The 9,615-nt window shown below is 47.6% G+C and overlaps 1 long non-coding RNA gene across 1 annotated transcript; it reads right to left on the bottom strand.

Moving 5' to 3' along the window:
• Positions 1-709: 709 nt before the first annotated feature.
• LOC113631961 (uncharacterized) lies at positions 710-8,898 on the bottom strand. The gene is made up of 2 exons (XR_003437598.1): positions 8,821-8,898; positions 710-1,234 (listed from the first exon to the last, which is right to left on the bottom strand). It is a non-coding gene; the product is annotated as an uncharacterized LOC113631961 (long non-coding RNA).
• Between the last annotated feature and the right edge of the window lie 717 nt (positions 8,899-9,615).

Here is a 9,615-nt window from a genome sequence, read left to right as displayed (position 1 = left end):
TTGTTCCTGGCCTTCATTGATAGCAAGTTCTGCCCGAGGCTACTTCTCAAAATGCATCACTGGGGGGCTTTCGAGGCTCTGTGAACAACGAGAATAATTTGAATCTGGACCTCCCCTCACCCCCAAACCTTTCCCTCTGTGCACAGAAGGAAATGTTAGTCAGGTGCAGCTAAACCTAAAACCTATCCAAAAGAGTCATTTGTCTTTAAAAGAAAAGGGACAGAAAGCGAGCAAATTCCGCTTACAAAGTCAGAGAGTCCAGTAGATTTCATTTCTCAAGTGCATCCGGTTAGTCTCGAAAAGGGTACAGCTCTTCAGATCTTGTCCCTGCCTGGTGCACGCTGCGATGCAAAACTAAAGTCCAAAAAACAAAATCTGAATCCCAGCAAGCAGAATATTCTATTCCTGCAGTAAATAGATGGTATGGAAACTTTTTTATTTACAGCTTTCAAAGGTTGTCACTCTGCCTTCAATGGCGTCGTAAGCTGTTAATCCTGTGTACCCTAGAGCACCGTAAAATAGTGGCCGTTCTATTATTGTAATATGAACTGAAGAACAGGAGCTGTGCTCTTTACTTAACTAATCACTTCTGATATTTCCCAAGCTTATAGGAACCCCAAACACTTATAAGGATGTCTGGTCTTTGATTTTTGCTAATGAAATGCACTCCTGTTATTTTTTATAATGTAAGCATATGCTTCCACGTGTATGATCTTTATGAGTTTACTTAGCGAGAAACCAAATATGTGAGGAAAACAGACTTTTTCAAGGGGTGCCTTAATTGTCTTTGCGGCGTGTTCTACAGACCGTTACCGAATGTTTGCGGGTCCGGCGCGGAGCAACTTCACACCCAAGGAGAGGGTAACGTGTCTTCGTTGTTTACAAAAATGACAGCCCCTAATGGGCCCTATCAGCTTTAACACAAACTATTAAATCCCCTTCGTTAACCGTTGCTGTTTTCTGTTTCAGCATCTCGGCGGCCCGGGGAAGTAGGTGCAAACTCCGAGGACCCCTGAGCGCACATTGAGACGATTACAGATGCTGGTTATTAGATAAGCCTCGGAAGGATGTTTTCCTTGGGCTGCTCACAAGCATTTGGAAAGAGTCGCGCTCCAGGTCTGAGGGCCGATGTTTCTTCCTCTTAAACTACGAGCAGCTGTAGCACATGACCTACTTCTGTAGGGCCCTGTAATGATTTCCTTCCTTCGGAGGCTTCAGGAGTCCTCCTTCTGCCCTGTGAAAAAAGGGACAAATATTTTAATCCAAGCAAAATGCTGAAGCAGGTCTTGTTGGTTTCAGGGAAGAAACTCAATCCAGTCCCAGCACTGAGTGGAGGCCTCAAATTGGAACCATCTGGGCTGCAGAAGGGCTCTCCGAGACCTTTGGGGAAGGCGGGGACAGCCTTGCCTAGGGCTGCGGCCCATACACCTGCAGAGACCACCGGCGTCAGGGCAGGAGGCTGGACTCTGCCCGGAATCCGGCCTTTCACGCAGCACAGCGGCCATGCCACCAGCTCAGAATAGCAAGGAAGGCAGGGTGACAGCTTGTCCAGTAAACGGTCCTCATAATAATGGGAATGCCTCATTTTTCTTTTGGAACATATTTGACACAAATCTGACAGAAACACACATTTCCTAACTTTCTTTCTGGAGGTCAAGGGAGAGAGACTTCAGGAAACTGTAGGTTGGGACACATGGTATTCTCGGAGTTCTCCTTAAAGCTGGGGAAATCAAAGGTGTTGGAAAAGCCATGCACGTCTTTAATATTCTCTGCATTCCTTCTTTCTTTGTTTTCTTGTTTGTTGACAGTGTCGATTGGCTACTTTGACGGTCCAACGAAGTACAAGTTCTTTTCAAGTGCGCTGTAACAGCTAAACCAGAAGACTCAGGCCAGCTCCTGGGAGGTTTTTTTTTCTTATTTTATTGATTGATTGCTTTTTAAAACTTTTTATTGGAGCGCAGTTGATTTACAATGTTGTGTTAGTTGCAGGCGTACAGCAAAGTGAGTCAGTTATACATATACATGTATCCACTTGTTTTTAGATCCTGGGAGGTTATTTTAAATAAACTATTTTTGAAATGTTTGTACTGCACACTCTCCGTGGGTGTTTCCTGTGTCCACCCATTTTTAAACAAAAAGGACGAGGATCTTTGCTTAGTCAAAGACCAGAAATATTATCACTTACTTTGAAACCCAGCTCATAATATATTTTCCAGAAAGAAAATGGGACACAAAGATCGAAATGGGACACAAGTTGATCTTTTAGTACATATATTTTCCAAATATTGGTTGATGAGGAATATGTCATTTTTAATCTGGGTTTTAAATTATTTACTGTGCTTAGAAGCATAGTGACTACGATGTGGCCATTACACGATCCTAAATAATACGACCAAACAGGACACCGTGGGGGTGGGAGCCCCCGAATCCACCAGAGCACAGAGGTCAGAAGTCAGAGGGTGTTACAGTGAGAGCGGGTCAGTCATTGGAAAAGGTGGCGATTCAGGGAAAATAAAGGAGAGGTTGTTGAAATTTTGAGTTTAGTTAAATTTGTGGAAGTATACATTTATCTGGCTTTTTCTAAGTAACCTTTCCAAAGGAACCAATGATCACACTCCTTTGCATGTAATTGTAATTAAATGTATGGGTTTATTGTAGTTAAATGTATTGACTGATGGAAAGTATACAGTCAGGATGTAGACAAGATACTTGTGGAAAACATTTTATATATTTAAAAGAATAAAGAAATGTCAGCAAGAATCCTTTTTTGTTTAATCCCTAAAGGGAAATGAAACATTTCAAAATAATAATTGGCTAGCAAGGCTCACAGGACATCTTTCATTTTGACAAAGTTCTGAGACTATGAAGGATATGCACAGCGCAAGCTTCCCGGACACGTCGTGAGGGAGTTTGGCCGTGCAGGGTTCACGTCCTGGCATTCGCCCAGGCAGCCCTGACCCAAGGTTCCTGGGAGGGCTGCAGGAGTGTGTGTTGGGCTCACTGCTTTTAACCCTGTTCCAAATTTATATGCATGAACATTGAGATTTTTAACCAAATCTTTATTCCGTTTCCTCCCGCGGATGCTTCATACTCCTGCCTATGCACCCAGCTGCACCTAGAGACAGACCTGCGCCCCTGACCCTGCAGCCTGCACTGCTGTCCGCCCGGCCACGGAGCCAAGCTCAGTGGAGCCGAGCATACTTCCTATGAGGCTTCCTGCGGAAAGCCAGTCGTCTGAGACTGGGAAAGGCCCCGTGGAAAGAAATGGGGAGCCCGGCATGAGGGCAGCTGGCCCTTTCAGGCGATTACATTGATCCTTTGATATGAGCTTGGGTTTCTCTGGGAAACACTGCCACCGTCTCATTCCTGTAGCTCCGCGAGGACGCCCATGCCCGGCACCGGGGCCAAGCAGGCCAGCCGCGCAGACGAGTTGTGAGTTTCTGAAAAGTATCAATGCCTAGACTCAGGAAATTGAGAAATTCTGCAGGTGTCTTTATTATTATTTTTAAATACAGGGTGTGAGACCATCAACTTACCCCTAAATTAAAGCAATGATTATAACAATCACGTGGCAACGAAGTCAGTGTTTTGATGGTTTTTGTTTGAAAAGCACATTCTCTACAAATAGGAACTAATATAAACACATCTTATATATGTAGATGTATGTATAGCAGAACGTATATCTATACACACACACACGCATCTCGAGAAAAAGCCCACCCTGTTCTCAGGAAAGGTGAACAGTTGGGAGTGGGCGATTTCAGATTGATTTCCAAACTGGGCAAGTGCTTCTGATTTAAAAAGAAAGAAAATTGTTTTGGCCAAAATGCTCAGAAGGTGGTGAGGACTGACCCCTCCCCAGCCCTTGGCTGCCAGATCTTAACCGCCTGAAAACTTACAGAAATGCTTGATTAAAACTAGAATAAAAATCGCCAGTCGCCCTCAGCAAACCACAGCATAAGGGTGGGGAAGAGCTGTGCCAGGTTGCGGTAGAGTTAGTTGGCGTCCGCTGAAAGCACTGCTCCCTTCCTGTTTAATAATTAATTCAACTCTAAAGCCCCAAGGATCTGGACTCAGCACCGGCTTCACAAAGCAGCAGAAACAAAACGCTTCCAGAACTGGAGGGGGGGGACAGAGGAAGAAAGAATCTAGCATTTCAAGAAATCACCGCATGGGGCCGGTGAGCAGGGGTGGGCGGTGGGTGTCTGTGGGTGGAGAAATTCAAAATAAAATAAATACACACAAAAGCAAGGTTATTCACGGCCACTGGCACCAGTGCTGGGAGGGCACAGTGAGCCAGAAGTCATCCACTCGGGACGCAGGCTGGGTGCCCGTGGGCCGGTGGGGACCCAGGGACCGATGGGCTCCATCTCTGGAGAAGGGGAGACCCAGTCTCTCTTAATTAGTCAGAGCGCCACGCTGGAAAGGGCATCAAAGGTAGGCCTGTGCCCCCTCGGCCTCTACCCGGCCCCCAGCCCCACGATTCTCTACCAGGGGATGGTCAGGGAGGAAACACACACACACACACACACACACACACACACACACAGCTGAAGGGAGAGAGGAAGGCCCTAGTGAGTGTAGCTGGTCGGTGCATTGAAAACAACACGGAAGCCCAAGCAAGTTACTAGGCTTCAATATTCAGTTGCAGAAATGAACCCCCAACACAGCGGCAAACTGCAGAACACATCCAGCCGCGCACCCGAACCTTGCGCTGTGCTGTGCGATTTTTATAAATCGTTTGCTTTCTCTAAGCGGGTGAATCCAGCACAGAGAGAAATACACCAGGGACGCTTAGAAGAGGCAGAAGCCACTAACAGCTCACCAAATCCCTTATCACACCCAGGAGTGAGGAAGCATGTGTCCAGAAAGATTGCACCTCAGCCTCAGGATCCAGTGTCCAGTGTCACACGGACCACGCCTTTGCACAGGGGACATCTCCAGCATCCCAAAGCATCACGGAGAGGGGGGAAGCCGCAGCAGCGAACAGAGTAATTAAGTGAAGTGAAGGCCCGGATGGCCGAGGAAAAGAGGAGAGCTATTTAAGCACCAAATTGTGTTTACTTTTCACTTATTATTATTATACAGAAGTCATGGCACAGAGCACTCACACGTATCCGCTGAGACCCTAGTAGGATATTTTGAAAAAGACATTCACGTAATTAAATGGTTGAGTTGAACAAACACTGGCCTGAATATTTTTCCTCATCCTTGAAAAGGGGGTAATACTCTACAATGATCAAAACGATGTGGATTCTCTTGCTATTTTACTTTCTACACAAATTAGTTATAAGATGTTTAAAGACACCTCCTTCACATCTCTTCCCTCCCACGTCAGACTGATGGCGCTGCCTTGAAAACACCTCGAGTGCCTTTTAAAAATAAGCCTGTCTTCCTCCAAACTCTGCCAAGTCAAGTCTGAAACCAGCTTCCCGTTACTAAACAATTTCAAAAGCAGAAGGTCAATGTGTTCTCTATTTTTGAGTCAGTGAACGTCTAGCTGCCGGTTTTTTATTTTTTTAATTCCAAGTTCAGAGTTAAGCTAATGTCCCTGTTTTCTTCTGAAGCTCATAGTGCTTTGGGTCCGTGAGGGACCCGACCCCACGCCAGTTACCTATTCTTTCCGTGCCTCAGTTTCCCAACCTGTGAATTGGAGACAGTCTTCGTTCTCAGCTCCCCAGGCTGGGGTAAGATTTGCGGCGTGATGCACCTGGGGCGCTCAGCACAGCTCCCCTCAAATTCAGGAGCCGTGGAGCACAGCCCTTCCCCAGGTGCCCGTGACCCCTCCCTCAGCTACCCTCTCGGGGGTGATTATTGAACCCACTTGGTGTGTGCTGAGTCCCTGGGTGCCCCTGTCGATTTACAAAATAGGTGCGTTATAAAGGCTTGTACACTGAATTTCTGTAAAGCTAATCTATTTCCAGGACCAAGGGAGCTTCCTATTTAAAGGAGCCTCCACGGTGAATCCCTTCTTAGGCAGCAAATTCCTCCGTGGTGAGAGCAATTACTTATCAGCTTATCTTTCTTTTCTTTTTAAAAATAAATCCAGATATTTGCACGAGGCACTGACCACGAGACAAGCCAGCCTCTGGACTGATCCAGCCACTCGCTGTGCAAACCCAGGCAAGTTGCAGGCCCAGCTTCCACGCAGCTGAAGGAGGGGCTCACGGCCCTTCCGGGGGCACTAAGAATCTGCCGTGTAGACGGAGCCCAAGGGCCCAGCGGGGAAGCTTGTGTCTGGGGAGGTGGAGGCCTTAACAGCACCCAGAGTCCACGCTGTAACAGAGCCATGAATTCAATTAAAGGGACCCGAGGGCTTATGGGGCCCATCGGGCTCCACAACGCTCTGATTCCACGTGAATCCTGGATTCGCCGGCATCTGAGTCTGCGCCCCAGGGTCCGACCCCACTCACTAAACGTCACCTGTGCCCCGTCACTCCTGTCAGCCTGGCCTTTCAGTGCAATTCACGGGAACTGGTGGGGTTAGGTAATTTGGAAGGTACCACCTGTGGATGTGAGTGTGCCCTAAAAGGGGACGAAGGTGACTCTGTGATTAAAAGAATGGGCATCCAGCTTGACTCTGGGTAACCCACGCACTCCCTGGGGCAGGTGTATCCTATTCAAAACTCCCCACACAAGGTTAAAATGGTCTGTTGGAAATTCGTGGATCAAAGACAGGACTATGAAGAAAACACCACAACCTCCCTACTCCCAAGCCCCCTTTCTGGGACCCTTCCTCCCCATGCTTTGCAAGCTGGAGCTCCTTTTGTAGAGGTGGTGTGTGGGCCCCGGAGCCCCACGGGGCAGGACTCCTCACCTCAGTGTTCTCATCTGAAAAGTGGGGATGACAGCCTCCGACGGCTGCTGTGGTGATTACACGATTGACGCGTGTAATCCCTTTGGTAAACCACCCAGCACTCACCAAGTTCTCAGCTGGTGCGGGCCATTGTGATTACGGTAGCAGCTGCGTTTAACCGACGACACTGTGATCAGAATTACACAACTAATGTTGCCAAGCTGAGATATTTTAGCCCCTGTATTGGTTTGCTACAGCTGCCATGACAAATGACCACAGACTAGGGTGGATTAAACCACAGAAATGCATGTCCTCACAGATCTGGAGGCTGGGAGTCCGAGACCAGGTGTGGGCAGAGCTGTTTCTCCTGTCTTCTCCCTGTGTCTTCACGGGGTCTTCTCCCTGTGCCCGTCTACGTCCTAACCTCTCCTTGTAAGCACACCAGCCCTATTGGACTAGGGCCCACCTAGTGACCTCATCCTAACCTAATTACCTCCCGAAAGACCCCGTCTCCAAACACAGTCACAGTCTGCAGCCCTGGGAGTTAGAAATTGAACGTATGAATTTGGGAGCAGGGCGGGCAGGGGGACACACTCCGCCCATAGCAGCCTCCGTGCCAATAAAAGCATTGCCTGCATTAAGTTTTCACAAATCACAGCAGTTCGGATCTGTACACACGGGTGCACAAGTGAAAGACTGGGAGACACACTCCATCCAGACTCCTGATGGACCAACCCTAGGATGAAGTGGTGTGGGTTTTCTGACCGCTTCTCCGAAGAGAACAGACCCCCTAAGACTGTAGGCGGTTACAATCAAACAACGGTGAGGATGACGCCCGTGAAACCAGCGAGGATGACACACTTGTTGACTCAACTCAGTGAAGCTTTATAACATAAACCAATAGGAATCTTCTTGAACCAGGGTCCTTCCCGCCAGGAAGGAAGCTGAGGAGGTGCCTTGGTCTCCTGCTGGCTTGACTCCTCCCATCCCATCACCTGTATGTCTTCCGTAGAGTCCCTCACTTTGCTTTCTCGTTTTCAGTGACCGATGGACCCTGGGTCTCCCGCTGTGTCCACCTCTCAGCTAACACCGTGTCCATAACTGCCCCTGGCACCAGAGCTGTGTCCCTCCTGCCTCAGTGCAAGAGAGGATCGGGTTCATTATTTAACTAATTTCCATGTTGAAATTTCTTCCCTTGGTAAGTTTAGATTCTATTCAGGTTCCTTTTGAAGTTTGTCTCTTCCGGGTTCTTTTGGACCTTTCTTTGGGGATTTGCTAAACATTCCAGTCCAAGGAAGGTATCTGAGCAACACAGAATTCCATTAGCTACTGGTCACCACATTGCTTGAGCAGGAAGCTTTCAAAGAAAATTAAAGTGAGGGGGGGAAAAAGATCTGGTATTGGTTATTAACTCCACCTCAGGGTGACTTCTCTTCAGGGACAATTAAATAGCAGCTCTGGGCTGTTAAGTTTACTGGTGTACTAGTAGGCGGCACATCTTCTTCAAGGACAGGCGAGGTTCAGATTGGCTTTGATTTCACGTGATGAAGCCAAGGCTGCCTCTGCAGACCCAGATTTTATTTGAAATTGTAGGTGTGACCACACGTGTGTGCTCTGACCTTTCTTCTTTAAGAAACAAGTTTTGCATTACCAGGTAAATGCCCTTTCAGTGGAATTTTCATGGAACACTGGTGACATCCTGTGGTCACTTGGGTTTAAGGCAGCCAGTCTTTCTCAGCAACTATCTTGGGGAATAAAGAAGAAAATGCCCCACATACATCCTAGCGTGTTCTGCAAAACCAAAAAGAAAAAGAAAGAACTACACGCTGAACTCATAGTCATTTTTACAACACGGACATCTCCTTTTTTGAGCAACGCAATTTTTTGGTGAATGCGGACAAAAGCAAGTTCTGGTAAGCAGTATTTGGGGTAAGAATAGAATAGGTATCACACGGACACAAAATACAGCTTCATCCAAACAGAGGATGAGTGCCATGATGTCAGGTGTCGCCCCGCCACCGTACCTGGTTCCCACCATCTGCTACTTAAGTTCTCTCTGTGCCTTGGCCCCAAATCCAGAACTTGCAGGAGACAGCCTTCTGCAAAAGAGCGCACAGCGTGGCTTAAAGGGAAAACAGTGGGCATTTTGGCATTTTTACACCGGTGACAATGAATTGAAGCCATTTAGTTGTAAATGTGATATTACACTTGACGGTTTCCCCTGGCCAAGCACTGAGAGGCCCGTATTGAAGAGAGGCAGAGAAGTGGGTCTGGGGGAGCAGAGCCAGTCACCAGAGTAGCTGACCAAAGGGGCTCGTAAAAACATTTGTCAGTTGTTCAGAATCACAACTCAGCCCAACGCTCATGGTGCCAGGAGCAGCCCGCTCGGTGGAAGCCGTGCAGAGCAGGCAATGGAGTTTATGTTGTTCTGTTTATTGAAAACGGATGGGAGCACATGACAGAAAAATCTAACTTCTGGTCACGGCTCATTAATCCCTGTTGTGTCTGTCAGGGGTGTGTGCGCGGCTCCAACAAGCCTCTGGAAGGGGTTCACAGCTGAGCTTTGATTTTCTCTCTCATTTGGAATGGAAAGGGGTTGCCAATCACCTGGAAGGGGAGAGAACAAGAGGCTATTTTTAACCCACCTACTTTGGTGGACCTTAAGTATAAGCGAGTGGGTTTAAGATGGAAAGGATTATGGTGGAGAGTGTCATTGACAGTATTTCGCACAGAGGGGCAGAAGGGTAAAAATGAATGTGGCATAAAGTCTACTGTTATGGCTCTTTTATGAAACTCCTGGCTCTTGGAGATAGATCCTC

This window comes from Aethalodelphis obliquidens, unplaced genomic scaffold (assembly GCF_003676395.1).
Source record: "Aethalodelphis obliquidens isolate GAN/ISIS:26980383/991018 unplaced genomic scaffold, ASM367639v1 scaffold35, whole genome shotgun sequence".
NCBI lineage: Eukaryota > Metazoa > Chordata > Mammalia > Artiodactyla > Delphinidae > Aethalodelphis > Aethalodelphis obliquidens.
The sequence above is the reverse complement of the archived record's forward strand: the minus strand, read 5'-3'. Positions and strand labels throughout refer to the sequence as shown.